General features: G+C 40.6%; 1 long non-coding RNA gene across 1 annotated transcript in view; it reads right to left on the bottom strand.

The window, feature by feature from the left end:
* Window positions 1-660: 660 nt before the first annotated feature.
* The window catches only part of LOC149472157 (uncharacterized), a 41,646-nt gene continuing 26,528 nt past the window's right edge, over window positions 661-15,778 (bottom strand). Inside the window, exon 2 of the long non-coding RNA XR_016315234.1 lies at window positions 661-1,133. This is a non-coding gene — a long non-coding RNA (uncharacterized LOC149472157). The remainder of the gene's footprint in view (window positions 1,134-15,778) is intronic.

Here is a 15,778-nt window from a genome sequence, read left to right as displayed (position 1 = left end):
CTACTGTTGCTGACCTGGCGTGTGACCCGACGATTCTCTGCCTGCTCCCTTGTACCTTACCGTCCTCTACGTTACCAACTCGGCCTGTCTGACTTCGCACTTGCTCAGCCATCCATCCATCCATCCCATCGGGGTCACCCGACCTCCTCACATCTGGCTCTCCCTGGTTGGAGCCCCTGGCGAACACCCCTACCACTGACAGGTGTGCTCAGTAGTGGCGACCTGGTCTCGGGGTACTGCAAGTCCATCCCCACCATCAGGGGCCCTGGTGAACAAGTACCCTGGGGCTTAGACTCCGCGCTCTGGGCACGCCTGACCAGTGGAGTGCTAGTGGTGCCGCTCGGCGGTCCCTCACAAAAGCACATGTCCAGGCCCATCTGAAGTTTGCCACTGAACATCTGAATAATGCAGAGGAGGACTGGTTGAAAGTGTTGTTCTCAGATGAGACCAAAATCGATCTCTTTGGCAGTGAAGTATTTCCTTCACTGTATATATATATATATATATATATATATATATATACAGTTGCAAGAAAAAGTATGTGAACCCCTTGGGATTACGTGGAGTTTTGCATGAATTGGGCATAAAATGTGCTCTGAACATCATCTAAGTCACAACAATAGAAGAACACAGTCTGCTGAACATAATAATACACAAACATTAGATGCTGCCATGGTTTAATTGCACATAACATGTAAACATTCACAGTGCAGGGAGGAAAAAGTATGTGAACCTTTGGACTTAATAACTGGTTGACCCTCCTTTGGCAGCAATAACCTCAACCAAACGTTTCCTGTAGTTGCAGATCAGACCTGCACAACGATCTGGAGTAATTTTGGACCACTCCTCTTCACAAAACTGTTTCAGTGCAGCAATATTCTTGGGATGTCTGGTGTGAATCGCTCTCTTAAGGTCATGCCACAGCATTTCAATCGGGTTGAGGTCAGGACTCTGACTGGACCACTCCAGAAGGCATATTCTGTGCTATTGATTGCTGGTTGTATCAGAGAGCCATTGAAAGAGCTGAAAGTCCCTTTATTCAGATGTAAGTTGCTAATAAATATGTCCCTATGCTTTGGAGATCAGTCTAAAAGAGTCTTCTTATCTTTGTGAGGACCTTGGAAGATCAATCCCTGAAATGAAGGAATGAGAAGAGTTTTTTTTGATTCCATAGTATCGTATATGCATACAAATACTCATAGAGGGTAATAGTATTTAGCACTATTGTGTGTTGGATCACAGAGTGCACACAGTGTTGGAATGGTCACGGAGTGTTCACAATTTGTGTATTATTAATTATTTTAAAAATTATATATATATATATATATATATATATATATATTTTTTTTTGTGTTTTGCGCATTTTGAATGGTTTGTGATCTGCACGAATTAGAGTATTATTTATTTATTTAAGGGTAATGCACTATAGTTTATTTCTTTGTTTTGAGGTTTTTCACTACAAAATTAGGATTATTATCCTTCTTACTGGATGGAAGTCTGGAACTTGGACTTTTGGATTTTGTTGGACACATTTGAATAGGACACTTTATGCTTGTATTTGGTGATTTATATTTTTTTTAAGTTTAATTTTATTTTAATTTTACACAAAAAGGTATTTTATCATATTGTACTTTCTAGGGAGAAAGTGTGACTTTTTGGTGGGATTTAGATTAGGAGGTCACTTATTTATTTCATTTCTGTGGTTTAAATTGGGGTTTTATGTGTTGTTGGATGCTTTGTGTTCTTCCTCCTCCCTGCCCGACCAGGGGGGATCCCATGGTCAAATGGGGAGATTGAGTTTATTGTGTTGCATGATTTGGTCCCTTTTCTCTTTTTTTTTATGTTTCCTAATATTGGGGACAGATTTTGTTAATTTGTTCTGTATTTTTTCATGCATTTCTTATATTTATGCAAATTTGGCAATGTTTGTATGAGGGGCGTTTAAGTCAATCCGGGACTTTTGAGTTTATATAATAAGACAACAAATGTCAAGGAGTGGAAACTGCATTTATTTTTCAACATACTCCTCTGCTTGTATAAGTCAGCAAACATAAACTCCAAAATATACTGTATATCTTACCCCATATTCATATGAAGAAAGGAAGACCTCAGTGTGGGTACATATTATTGCCAATTTTCCAAAGGATTAGAACCTACCTACAGTTGAAATAATTAACAATAATAAATTCATCACAAACTGCCCAAGTGTAAAACTTTCTAAGATAACCTATCTGCCATTGTATCTGCTGAAGTGCAGTGTGTTTCTCCGAAAGAGCCCTTCTATGGTGCAGAAGATATCAGAAATCTATTAAAAACGAATGTATAAGAGTCTGGAAAAAACACCTTAGATAAATATTTGAACACCACCAAGGGAAAATCATCTTACTTACTCCAACAGAGACTCATATGCGGTCCATTAGGGGAAGATGGTGCCCTGGAATACCTGGGCCATCCATCTTCATAATTGGAGGCTGGAGTCATGCTCTCTGACCCCCAGGGTGCCACCCATCCATCCAGTAAAAGTTTGTGTATATGGCTCCCACAGGTATGGTGCCACATCTGGTGTCTCACCGGAAGTGATGTCAGTTGTAGCAGCATTATCCCTCTGGTGGAACCACTTTACGTACCACCGAGCTTGAAATGTGCTCAACCTAATCAAATACCAACATAAACCCCTATGCCTTCTATCTTGATGCAAACTTTACAATACCAAAATATCAAACAATAGCCACCTAATGGACATAGAATTGCATCACTCACAGCAATCTTATAGCGCTATTAAAAGGCTTTTAAAACCATTCACAAAAAAACATGTGGAACTTACAAACTCCACGTAGGCCATAGAAGAAAAAAGTTATATATATTTATCTCCCAAATTATTCCATGTTTCCACAATATGGGACTCACAATGCTATTCATTAAGTAAAATAACATATGCCAACAAACCATTATATAAGTTTTCTGTACTGCCAGAGTAGCACCAAATAGGTGCTCATTACACATAGCAGCGCAGAAAAGACTGACACTGATAATAACCTGGGACCTGGAGTTTGATCAACCTCAATTAGTTCCATCTACTGGGTCTCAGAAAAAGGCAGCAAAACTGAGTCACTTGTTAACCCTGGTTACTACATGCACTCAAATTATCAAATTTTGCAGGATTTTATTGTCCAAGTCTCCACCACGTAGATGGGGATGAATTCTGTTCAATGCTACAAAATATAAACCTGTTGTCTTATATCTGTGGCATTATGGTGAAGTGGTGAGCTGCAGGGCTCACCATGTTACCATTGGATATGTCATAGACATGGTCCCAAATGTGCTGCTAAACTTTTGCCTGCTATTCCCTACATAAAATTTGTTACATGAGCATCTTAACATAAACACTATTCCCAGGGTTTGGCAGTTAACAAAACTACGTAATATAGGTTTCCAGCCATTGGGTAGAAAAGATGTATCCCCTCTATCCATAAACTTGCAGTACTGACAATCCACAGGGAAATGTCCCCATGGGAAGAGGTACACCTTGGTCCAATCACCTCTGCGGTTTGAAAGTGACTTGACACCACAAGGTTCCTAATGTCAGTACTCTTACAAAAATTAATACTCATTCTAAAGTCAAAATCTTGGAGGATGTACCAGTGTTTTTTTGGAATTTTACAATATTGCAAGTTTATTTAGGATTTTCTGCCTGGAATAGCAGAAGATCCTGTAGTCTGCTTTTGGCTCAGTGATATGCACATTTAAGTTTAGGCATCTCCGTTTCAAAAACCTCAGATTCATTGCAGTTTCTACGGACCCTAATGCATTGTCCGATCAGAATACCATTAACAAGATGTTGCGGGTGTGCACTCTCTGGATGGAGGAAAGTGTTGTTGGCTGTGGCGTTATGATAGAGCTTAGTGGAGATTTTATTGTCTATGTCTCTATAAATGTTTAAGTCCAAAATGGAACAATATAATTGTCATAAGACAAAGTAAAGAGTAAATTAAAAGGATTCTGTTTAAGAGCCTGACAAAAAGCCTCCAACACATCCTTCAGTCCTTTCCAAAAACAAATAAATCATCGATATACCTCTGCCACAGTTCAATGTGGAGGAGGTAAACCGACATGTTCTCCAATGAAAATAACCAATGCTCCTACCCCTCCAGGTACAGGTTTATGTACGATGGGGCAAAAGTAATCCCTATCACCACACCCTGCACCCGTAGGTAGTGGAAGCCATTGAAGGTAAAAATCTTATGCTGCAAGACAAATTTAGGAAGATGTTTAATGAAGGCATTGTATTCATTTTGTTCCACCCCATGTTTGTTCAGAAACATAGTGGTGGTCTTTAACCCCTTGGTAGTGGGATACTTCAATGTAGGGTTTCCGTGTCTATAGATACTAAAATCATTTCAGGTGTGATATAAATCTTATCCAAAATTGTTAGCAGGCGAAGTGGATCTTTCTGATATGAGAGCAACCCTTTCACATGGGGTCTTAAGTATTCATCAATAATGATGCTAGTGTTCTGAGCTAAACAATTGATCCTGTAGACAATCGCCTCTCTGCAGGATTAAAGTAATTTTGTGTGTTTTAGCTAATGCATAGAATGTTTGTGTAAGTGAACAAATGGAGGAAAAAGGAAAAAAGGAAAAAGAAAAGAAAAAGAAAAAGAGAAAAAAAAAAGAAAAAAGAAAGGGGCAATCCTTTGACCTCTCTGCTTCATTAGTTGTGATTCAGTTTTCTGATGAGTAATAAAAGATCTGAATGTCTCCTTTATTGAGATGGCGAGAATGTTTAATCTTAATAGAAAAAAGGGGGTCCAAGTTTGCCAGTATTTTTCATCTTGTTCTTTCAAGGCCATAGATTTCCATTTTTTGTAATCTCTGCTATTCTGGCCAACCATTGTGTTCCTGTAGGGGGGCAAGTTCTGTTTCCACATAGCTAGGATGCAGGCATTGGCAGGATTGAGGAGATACTTTAACAGACAGCTTTTATATATTTTAATCAATAAAGGAGTATCATTATGCCGGTGGTTTCCATTCCAGAGACCCACCATAAGGGTTTGAACTGTTTTAACATCTACCAGAGTACCCAAAGTCTTGGGCATTCCCAAATATATGTAAAAGGGTCCCTTCTGTCTCCATGCATCTCCAACTGATTACAGGTTTGTGGGTACATCTGATAGAGGACTACAGGGGTTCTGTACCATCTTTGGGAAGCTTGTATCCTCCTACATGATATTTACTGAATATGTGATTGATGCTTTTTGCATGAAGGATCATACTGTCTTTTTGAGCTACGGTGGACCTAGTCTGTAAGTCTGCTTCTCATTTCTGTATAAATGGAATTTTTTGTGTGGGTCCTGTGTATGCTAGTGCAGCACAAATATATGATAGAGTGTGTATTTATTGGGGTCCAGTCAAGACCAAGGTGCTTAAAAAGGGAAGGTTTCTTTACTATTTTATACTTCTCAGTTAAGATACAGTACGTTCCCAGTTGGGCGCAGTCTAAGAAGTCCATTTTGATTAGGAATTTATTCTCCAGTTCTAATCTACTCAGAAGGTGGTCAGAAGATCTCTTGTTGGATGAGGGAATCAAATTGAGGGTCAATGCCACAATATCAAATGTTTGCTGAACCGTAAATTGGCATCATTGCGCTTGGTGAAGGCAAGAGGGAAGATTATCAGAAGACTGTCTTAGTTGTCTGTAGTGTAGCCCCTATCATTGGATTGGATGTTGTTTAATAAATAGTAGCACTACTGAATAGGGGAGACATGAAAGCCCAGCTAGCGGTGGTTTAGTTACCACTTGTTCTAATTTAACCCAGGGTTTCATTTTGAACTGGGTGCACCAATCACTCTAGTTAGGTGGGCTGCCCCATGGTATTTTACTGGGTCAGGAAACCCAGTTTTCCCCTCTAATCTTTGGAAAAGTCAGGATGGACCTCTTTAGGCATGCTGGTTTTCCTGGCAGACATGTTTTAGAAATTTGGTTCTGAGATTTCTAAAAAAAAACCCTATTAGTAGTTTCACTGGGAGAGCTTGAAGCAAGAAAAGTAAACATGGCAGGATATTCATCTTAATGATAATATTGCGACCGAACCAGGAAAAAGCTTTTCGGTCTCCTCGTTGCAAATGTTATTTGATAGCCCTGGCTAGTGGGCTAAAATTTAGCTAAATGACACTGCAAAGGATAAGTGGGGTGTTGGTTCTCAGGTAATGAATATAATAGGAAAAATATTTGAAATGGAAGCGGGTGCTAATTTGATTCTTTTGGTTGCTGTTAAACTCTATACCCATCACTTCAGATTTAATATAGTTTATTTTGAGGTTTGGCATTTTTTCCATAAAAGTTTTATGCCAGGACATTGATTTCTTTTAAACCAACCCCCTAGTGTAGTGGCAGTAAAATGTAACCTCACCTGATTACATGCTCCCACTCTCTCTCTCCCTATATCTGGCTTGGACTTTATGTGTACTGTCAGACAAACATAACTCCATTTGATGGTAATGTCTGTTTAGTGCTGGGTGCTGAAATGCAGTGAGCATTTCAGTGTCTGGAATCCAACTGCACCTCTCCAGAGTCAGCAGGTGCTTGAAAGGTGTCCGACCCATTCCAGTAAACGGTAGGCTGCGCACAGGTAGAAAGCTGGCAGCATGCAGCCCATAGCCAGTGTGTTGGGCTCAAGCGCTCTAGTCAATTTGATAAGATGAATAAATAAAGATCACTTCTAGGCAGGTCATTGGAATTTCCAAAATATGTGGAGAAGTGTGCCTTGTTTAGTTCCACAGCTCCAACATAGTGGAGAGATTTGTAGAAAAATCATGTGAAGATAGGTAGGTACTCTGTACCACTTTCTTAGAGTCATGAGTTTGACCCAAACCAGAGCTGTTCAAACTGCAATGAACAGGCAGACCTGACTGGGCCAGTTCACCTGCCTGCCACCTCTGGATGCTTAGGAAAGTGATTGATTTAATGGTGGTGCTGCAAATTGTAAATTGTAAACAAGCTACAGGACATACTGTTGACCAAATATGGTCCCTCCTGCAAACCTCCAAATCCACTGTATTTTTTTGTTTTGCAAGGGATCCTCCTTAAAAATCCCTACCAGTCCACTAACTAGATAAGGGTCCTGTATAGATTTTAAGGGGGAACTGCATGAAATTTTTTGCTTTTGCAGGACATTGATCCTGTATTGTACACTGAGGCGACTGCAAAACGACCTGTGCCAGCTGCTGCTCACAGAGCAGGCAGCAGTGGGCTAGTTGCAGTGCTGGAGGGACCCTCCTGGAAAAAGGAATCTTATTCCCCCTAGACATTACAATCATTGAACCCTTGCAGCACAAGGGAGCCTCACTACAAAATTGGAATTTCTTTTATGCATTCTGTTTTCCTTGATTTTTACATGAATAAAAGATACAGCAACAGTGGTGTGGCGCTACCCTGTAGGAGCCACTTGAAAGATGTCCAGGGTTCTTTTCCCAGTAGCTGTTCTACAGCCAGGCATACGGTTCCAGTCACTCTATGGCTAAATAAACAGTTCAGGGGTGTTCTTTTTGGTGTTTTTATTTTTGGATAACTTGGATGGGGTTAGGGAATGGAGTGGTATACTCCAGAACTATGTACAAATAGGAGGATACTTTCTCTTCTGTAGAACTATGAGCCAAGCCCTTGCATAAGTAAAAGAGCGGACTAAATGTAGTAGCAGTAGCTTGAGGAAATTAATCTTCCCCTTTGGACAGTCCAAGCAAAGTCCTTTTACTAAGAATTAAATACACTGAACTCTTCAGGACACTGAATACTTTGTCCCATTTAAACACACAGCTGACTCTCTAGCCCCAGAGGGGTGGCAAGAGCACACTGTTTCTAGGGTCTCTCACAACTGTCTGTACTCCCAAATGTCTTCAATAGATTGGCTACCTCAGGCCAGTGCCTTCCAGATACCTTCTCCCTGTGATACCAGACTAAATCCTTAGATGACAGCCCCTTATTCAGCTTCACAACTTCCAGCAAAACCTATGCCCCCAGCTCGACCAGGTAGGACTGTGATGATCAGCAACCATGTGGCAGGTGGCCTGGGGGGCATCCCCCCCCCCAGTCTGTGAGCTCCTCCACAGGGACCCAATTGTTCCAGGTCTCAAACTATTTATACGCCAAATTTATTTTTGTGCAGGGAATATGACAAGTTGCCATCCTATCCATACTATTAAAGCTATTCCAGTGGGGTCATGTATCGGGGTGCGTAGGAATTGTTCAACTACTGAACTCTTTAGTAAAGAATCCAAAATCATCAAAAAAAGGCTCTCAGACAGAGGTTTCTGCATTAGGAGTATAGAACGTGGTAGAAGAATTGTGAGGGACAGAAATAATCTAATCTATTTGGCAAGTCAAATGCACAAAAAGGAGAGGTTTCTCTATATGACAAGAATAGGCCTCATGCACACTGGGCGTTTTTACAGCTGCTATTTTGGGCATCAGACTTTTTAACTGTACCTAAACTCCCCTGCATGTTATCCTGTGTGAGCATGCACACATAAGCTTTTAGCAGTGTTTTCTTGCAGTTTAGTGGCAGAAAAAAAACCCTCTGCTAATGCGTTCTGGAGCAGCAGCTTTTTGGCAGAAATAATGCTGAAAGCTCCTAAACTCTCCTAAACCTGCTAAACGCCAGTGCTCAGCGGTTAGGAGAGTTTTTTTTTTCACCGGCCACCGCGTTCTTAACAATGGATAAGGAAAAATGTCACCAGCACACCGAGGACCACCAATATGGGTCCAAAGGTTTTAATAAACCATCACACAGTTACAGCAAGGCAACGTTTCGGAGTCTCGCAGGACCCCTTCATCAGGTATGTGCCACATGCCTGATGAAGGGGTCCTGCGAGACTACGAAACGTTGCCTTGCTGTAACTATGTGATGGTTTATTAAAACCTTTGGACCCATATTGGTGATCCTCGGTGTGCTGGTGACATTTTTTCCTTGCTGACTTTGTTCGGTTCCAGCCAATGGTCAATGCAGCACCCACTTATACACACAGCCATTTTTAACGCAGGAACGTGTGCGTTTGGATTATACACTTGCATTCTTAACAATGGATAAGTCATCAGCTGTCAGCGGGGTTCCCCGCTAACAACTGAATGTAAAAAAAAACCTGTGCCAGCACTAGAAAATTGTGGAAAAAAAGGAGTGGGGTCTTGGGTTTGGTATGGGTTTCAGCGGAACCCCATGCCAAAATAAAAAAAAAAAATGGTGTGGGGTCCCCCCCAAATCCATACCAAACTGGCATGTCCGGAGAGGCGAGCGCCACTTCTCCTGAAACATACCAGCCCACATGCCCTCAACATGGGGGGACGCTCTGGAGCAGGAGAGACCCCCCCAAAGCACCTTGTCCCCATGTTGACGGGGTCAATGGCGTCTTACCCAAAACCCTATGCGTTTATGTCATCACAATATAGAACAATACTAAACTGAATCTTATAATAAGGTATGTACAGTGGACATGCATGTACCATATGAGTATATGTCAAAACATAAAATCATGTGTAAAATATAGGCATTTACCTCATCACCATATATCTGAAACAATCCACACCCATAACTACAAAACTTAAAAAAACCTAAAACTAGATCTTATAATAAATTATGTACAGTGGACATGCGTGTATCATATGCGTATATATCAAAACATATAATCATACTTAAAATATGTCTTTAACTCATCATCATCATGTATAAAACACTCCACACCCATAACTACAACGTATAAAATAATGTTAAATTCTAAGTGTACATATATCTTCATATGTCCAAACATCCAACCGTGCAATCAATCAAATATGTATTACATTTAATGCTCTTCTTTTCTAAAATCTTCCTTTTTATGATCACCACGTGTAGATACCCATCCACCGATAGTAATATGCTCTCACCTTTTTGATAGACCTCACAACAAGGTCTCATGCACCTGCTCCTTGTAGTGTGGTCACCTATATCACAAAAGTAAAGGTTTCTTCCAGGTCATTGAGGCTTTTCAATCCATCTCCATCCTCAGCAATCCTTGGTGGAATGTTTTCAATAAACTCAGAACAAAGAAGGAAATATAGTGCTCTCACTTAAAACCCATTTATTGAAAAAAAATATAACACACTCAGCTTTTACAGTGCACATGGAATACAGACTTGTGTAGTTAAAGCCAACCAACAAAATGGCCAACCATGTACTTCCTGTCTGTGCAGTGTGATGTCACCATCTCTTCCCTACACATTAAGTCATGTGACTTCATCGGGGAATGAAGGCCAGTACTAACCCCACGCCTTTTATGCTAAACTATCACAATGAAAACCGCACGTCTATGATAAAACGGCTGCCATACTACTGGTGACCTGCACAGATGACCTCCGTTAGGAACATAAGGATGCCCCATCGTTTGATGGAAATGAAAAGGATCAACCTACAGTGGACTGAATTAAAAAACACACTGAAAAGCAAAGTGAAAAAATTATGCAGCAGGTTAGTCTATTTTGCTGAAAATTCATTGCAGCAACTCAAAATGGTACTCATTAGTTTGTATGCTCCCCACGTGTTTGTATGCATGCCTGACAACGTCAGGGCATGCTCCTAATAAGACGGCAGATGGTGTCCTGGGGTATTTCCTCCCAGATCTGGACAAGGGCATCACTGAGCTCCTGGACAGTCTGAGGAGCAACCTGGCGGTGTGGAATGGACCGAAACATGATATCCCAGAGGTGTTCTATTGGATTTAGATCAGGCGAGCGTGGGGGCCATTCATTGGTATCAATTCCTAATAGGATCCTGATGAAGCTACGAGGGGCGTGGCGTAACGCATAGATGCGACGTGGTGATGCACTTCCGGTCCAGCGCCATCTTGGTACACCAGAGTGCTCTCAGTACACCCATGAGAGGTGATACACACAGCGAATTGTCTTCTCTGCCAAATTGTATACACATTGCCATCTGCCCATGGAGGAATAACTGACGGTGGAGGAAAGATCACTGAGGCTTGTGAAGTAATCTGTGTCTTGGAAAGAGCGTGCAGGATCCTGGGTGATCCATAAGTCGTTGTGGCCCCTGTGGGTCGCAGGGGGAAGGTGAGCGGGCATGCCTGCCATATAGGATTACCACTTACCACTTGCACCAGCACAGGAGCATGTTTTGAAGAATTGTGTGTGCTATAGATAGATGTGAAATCACCGGTTATTGTGGACATTTGCAAAATATCACTGCTTAATAAGCATATATAGACCACCTATATTTGGTGACCTACAGTTGCAAGAACAAGTATGTGAACCCCTTGGGATTACGTGGAGTTTTGCATGAATTGGGCATAAAATGTGCTCTAAACGTCATCTAAGTCACAACAATAGAAGAACACAGTCTGCTGAACATAACACTACACAAACATTAGATGTTGCCATGGTTTAATTGCACATAACATGTAAACATTCACAGTGCAGGGAGGACTTCTCCCAGAGCTAATTGGAGCCAGGAGTGAGCCAACCTTGACTCCAATCAGTGTGATGATATTGGATGTGTTGCTGACAGCTGTCCTGCCCTTAAAATACACACACCTGTTTTGGGTTTACTGGTTTCAAGAAGCACTGTCTGATGTGAACCATGCCTTGCAGAAAAGAGCTCTCAGAAGACCTACGATCAAGAATTGTTGACTTGCATGAAGCTGGAAAGGGTTACAAAAGTATCTCCAAAAGCCTTGATTTTCATGTGTCCACGGTAAGACAGACTGTCTACAAATGGAGAACGTTTAGCACTGTTGCTACTCTCCCTAGGCGTGGTCATCCTGTAAAAATGACTGCAAGAGCACAGCGCAGAATGCTGCATGAGGTAAAGAAGAATCCCAGAGTGTCAGCTAAAGACCTACAGAAATCTCTGGCACATGCTAACATTTTTGTTGATACATCTACAATAAGGAAAACATTATTAAACAAGAATGGAATACATGGGAGGACACCACGGAGGAAGCCATTGCTGTCCAAAAAGAATATTGCAGCATGTTTGAAGTTTGCAAAAGAGCACCTGGATGTTCCACAGCACTACTGGCAAAATATACTGTGGACAGATGAAACCAAGATTGAGTTGTTTGGGAAGAACACACAACACTATGTGTGGAGAAAAAAAGGCACAGCACACCAACATCAAAACCTCATCCCCACTGTAAAACATGGCGGAGGGAGCATCATGGTTTGGGGCTGCTTTGCTGCCTCAGGGCCTGGACGGATTGTTGTCATTGATGGGAAAATGAATTCCAGAGTTTATCAAGACATTTTGCAGGAAAACGTACGACCATCTGTCTGCCAACTGAAGCTCCACAGAGGATGGGTGATGCAACAGGACAATGACCCAAAGCATACAAGTAACTCAACAAAACAATGGCTGCAACAGCACAGAATACGCCTTCTGGAGTGGCCCAGTCAGAGTCCTGACCTCAACCCGATTGAAATGCTGTGGCATGACCTTAAGAGAGTGATTCACACCAGACATCCCAAGAATATTGCTACACTGAAACAGTTTTGTGAAGAGGAGTGGTCCAAAATGACTCCAGATCATTGTGCAGGTCTGATCTGCAACTACAGGAAACGTTTGGTTGAGATTATTGCTGCCAAAGGAGGGTCAACCAGTTATTAAGTCCAAAGGTTCACATACTTTTTCCTCCCTGCACTGTGAATGTTTACATGTTATGTGCAATTAAACCATGGCAACATCTAATGTTTGTGTAGTATTATGTTCAGCAGACTGTGTTCTTCTATTGTAGTGACTTAGATGACGTTCAGAGCACATTTTCTGCCCAATTCATGCAAAACTTCATGTAATCCCAAGGGGTTCACATACTTTTTCTTGCAACTGTACAGCTGTGTTCAAAATAATGGCAGTCAGACATCACTAACCTGATCAATCACTGTTTTTGGTAGAAATGATATTTCTACATGGCAAATAATTTACTAGCAGGTGTAGTAGAGTAATAGAAATCCAACAGACCCAACAGTCTTGACATGCATGCTGATGATTCTGTGTAATTGAATCACTAATTGAAAGGGGCACGTTCAAAATAATAGCATTGTGGAGTTCTATTAGTGAGGTCATTCATTCTTTGAAAAACAGGTGGCAATTATTGCCCTTATTTAAGGAAGGAAGGCAGCAAATGTTTTACATGCTGGTTACAGTGCATTTCTCTCTGAAATTCTGAGGAAAATGGGTCATTCCAGACATTGTTCAGAAGAACAGCGTAACTGCTCAGCTAAAATGATCGCAAATGCTTTAAAATGGCAACCAAAACCTGAAAGATGTTGAAGAAAGTGAAAAACTACCATTCGAATGGATAGAAGAATAGCCAAAATGGCAAGGACTCAGCCAACAATCAGCTCCAGGAAGATCAAAGAAGGTCTAAAGTTACCTGTGAGTACTGTTACAATTAGAAGACGCCTATGTGAAGCCAAGCTATCTGCAAGAAGCCCCCGCAAAGTCCCACTGTTGAAAAAAAGACGTGTGTTGAAGAGGTTACAATTTGCCAAAGAGCACATTGACTGGCCTAAAGAGAAATGGCACAACATTTTGTGGACTGATGAAAGTAAGATTGTTCTTTTTGGGTCTAGTGGCTGGAGACAGTTTGTCAGACGACCCCCAAACACTGAATTCAAGCCACAGTACACTGTGAAGACAGTGAAGCATGGTTGTGCAAGCATCATGATATGGGGATGTTTCTCATACTACGGTGTTGGGCCTATTTATCGCATACCAGGGATCATGGATCAGTTTGAATACATCAGAATACTTGAAGAGGTCATGCTGCCTTATACTGAAGAGGAAATGCCCTTGAAATGGGTGTTCCAACAAGACAACGACCCCAAACACACCAGTAAATGTGCAACATCTTGGTTCCAGACCAACAAGATTGATGTTATGGAGTGGCCAGCCCAATCCCTGGATCTTAATCCAATAGAAAACCTGTGGGGTGACATAAAAAATGCAGTTTTTGAGGCAAAACCAAGAAATAGAGAAGAACTGTGGAATGTAGTCCAATCATCCTGGGCTGGAATACCTGTTCACAGGGGCCAGAAGTTGGTTGACTCCATGCAACACAGATGTACAGCAGTTCTCAGAAACAGTGCTTATACAACTAAATATTAAGTGATTCAAAGGAAAGCAAAATCTTCAAACATTTTTCAGTTTATATAGTGAATGTTTGAGTTTGTAAAGAAGAATACAAACACTGCTATTTTTTTTTTGAACAGTCTAATATTCACTTTTCTTCAATTTTTTTAGAGGAACAACACAAATTTGATATATTTTTCTTCATGTTTTGATTTGGAATAGAATGTGTAGTGTTCCCAATGCATTTGTGTGTATGGAAATAAAAGCTATTAGAAGGATTTTGAGCTTAATTCAGTTTTTTCAACACACTGCTATTATTTTGAACACAACTATATATATATATATATATATATATATATATATATATATATATATATAAAAAATGTACGTATATTACAACCTATATGGGACCTATTTAAATACTCTAAAAATCTGGAATTAAATAATTAATATCAAGCTCAATATTGTGCCCTCTAGGTGCCAATGTTTGTAAGAAGTAAATCCATTTACCCCAAAATGAGAGAAGGGACAGATTTTTTTCATGGTGTAACAGAAAATGTTTTGACAAGTTGTGATTTTTAAATCCTTTGGAGATATTGAACATGTGTTCCTTGAATCTCTTCCACATTGGTCTTTTCGTGCGTCCAATGCATTGCTTCCCACAAGGACATGACATGCCATAGACCACCCCCTCTGTTTGGCAGGTGATGAAATCTTTTATTTCATATTCTTTGCCTGTACTATAAGCTAGACATGTTTTTCTTCTAATGTTTTTCATGTTCCTTGTACATCCATAACACTATCCATATTAAATAATATTTCCCTGTTTTTTGGGGGGTCTACCACATTATGTACAAGCATACTTTTTAAATTGGGGCTCTTCTTGTAAATAAACTTAGGCCTATCAGGTAAACACCTCCTTCAGATATTTATCAGCTTTTAGTATAGGCCAGTGTTTCTCTATGAAACGTTCAATCTTTTTGTACTGCTTATTAGTCCTCATGCACGCTGGACGCCTTTACAGCTGCTGTTTTTGGCTTTTTACATCCATTAAACTCCCTAGTATGTTATCCTATGTGTCCATGCACACATAGGCTGTGATCAGCGTTTTTTGGCTGGAAAAAAAACCACAGAACTAGTGGGTTTCTAGAGGAGTTTTTTAGCTGTAAAAACGCTCTAATGCTGAAAAACGTGGCAAAACGCGGTAAAACACAGTAAAATGTGGCAAACCAGTGTTTTTGGTCTTTTTTGGAGCAAAAAAACCCCATAAATGCAGAAAAACACATCAAAACACTGCTAACTGCTAATGCAAAAACGCTAAAAAATGCTGAAAAACTCACGTTTTTAATATGACTTTACACAGCTAACACTACCGGCGTTATTAAAACGCCCAGTGTGCATGGAGCCTTATAATCCAAGATCCGAGGCAATGAAAAATCTCTTTCCTGTCGCACTTTAACTTTTTCTCTGATTAAGTCTTCCTTTCCAAGGATTGCTGAGGATGGAGATGGATTGAGAAGCCTGAGTGATCTGGAGGAAACCAATACTCTTGTGATATAGTGAGATGATCATAAAAGTGAAGATTTTAGAAACGATGAGTACAACATGTAGTATTTTGATTGCACAGTTGGAATTTCGGACATAGAGGATTCTCATGAAAATATATGGACA

This window comes from Staurois parvus, unplaced genomic scaffold (assembly GCF_062004578.1).
Source record: "Staurois parvus isolate SC_StPar_1 unplaced genomic scaffold, SC_StPar_1.0 ptg000022l, whole genome shotgun sequence".
In the NCBI taxonomy this organism is placed as follows: Eukaryota; Metazoa; Chordata; class Amphibia; order Anura; family Ranidae; genus Staurois; species Staurois parvus.
The sequence above is the reverse complement of the archived record's forward strand: the minus strand, read 5'-3'. Positions and strand labels throughout refer to the sequence as shown.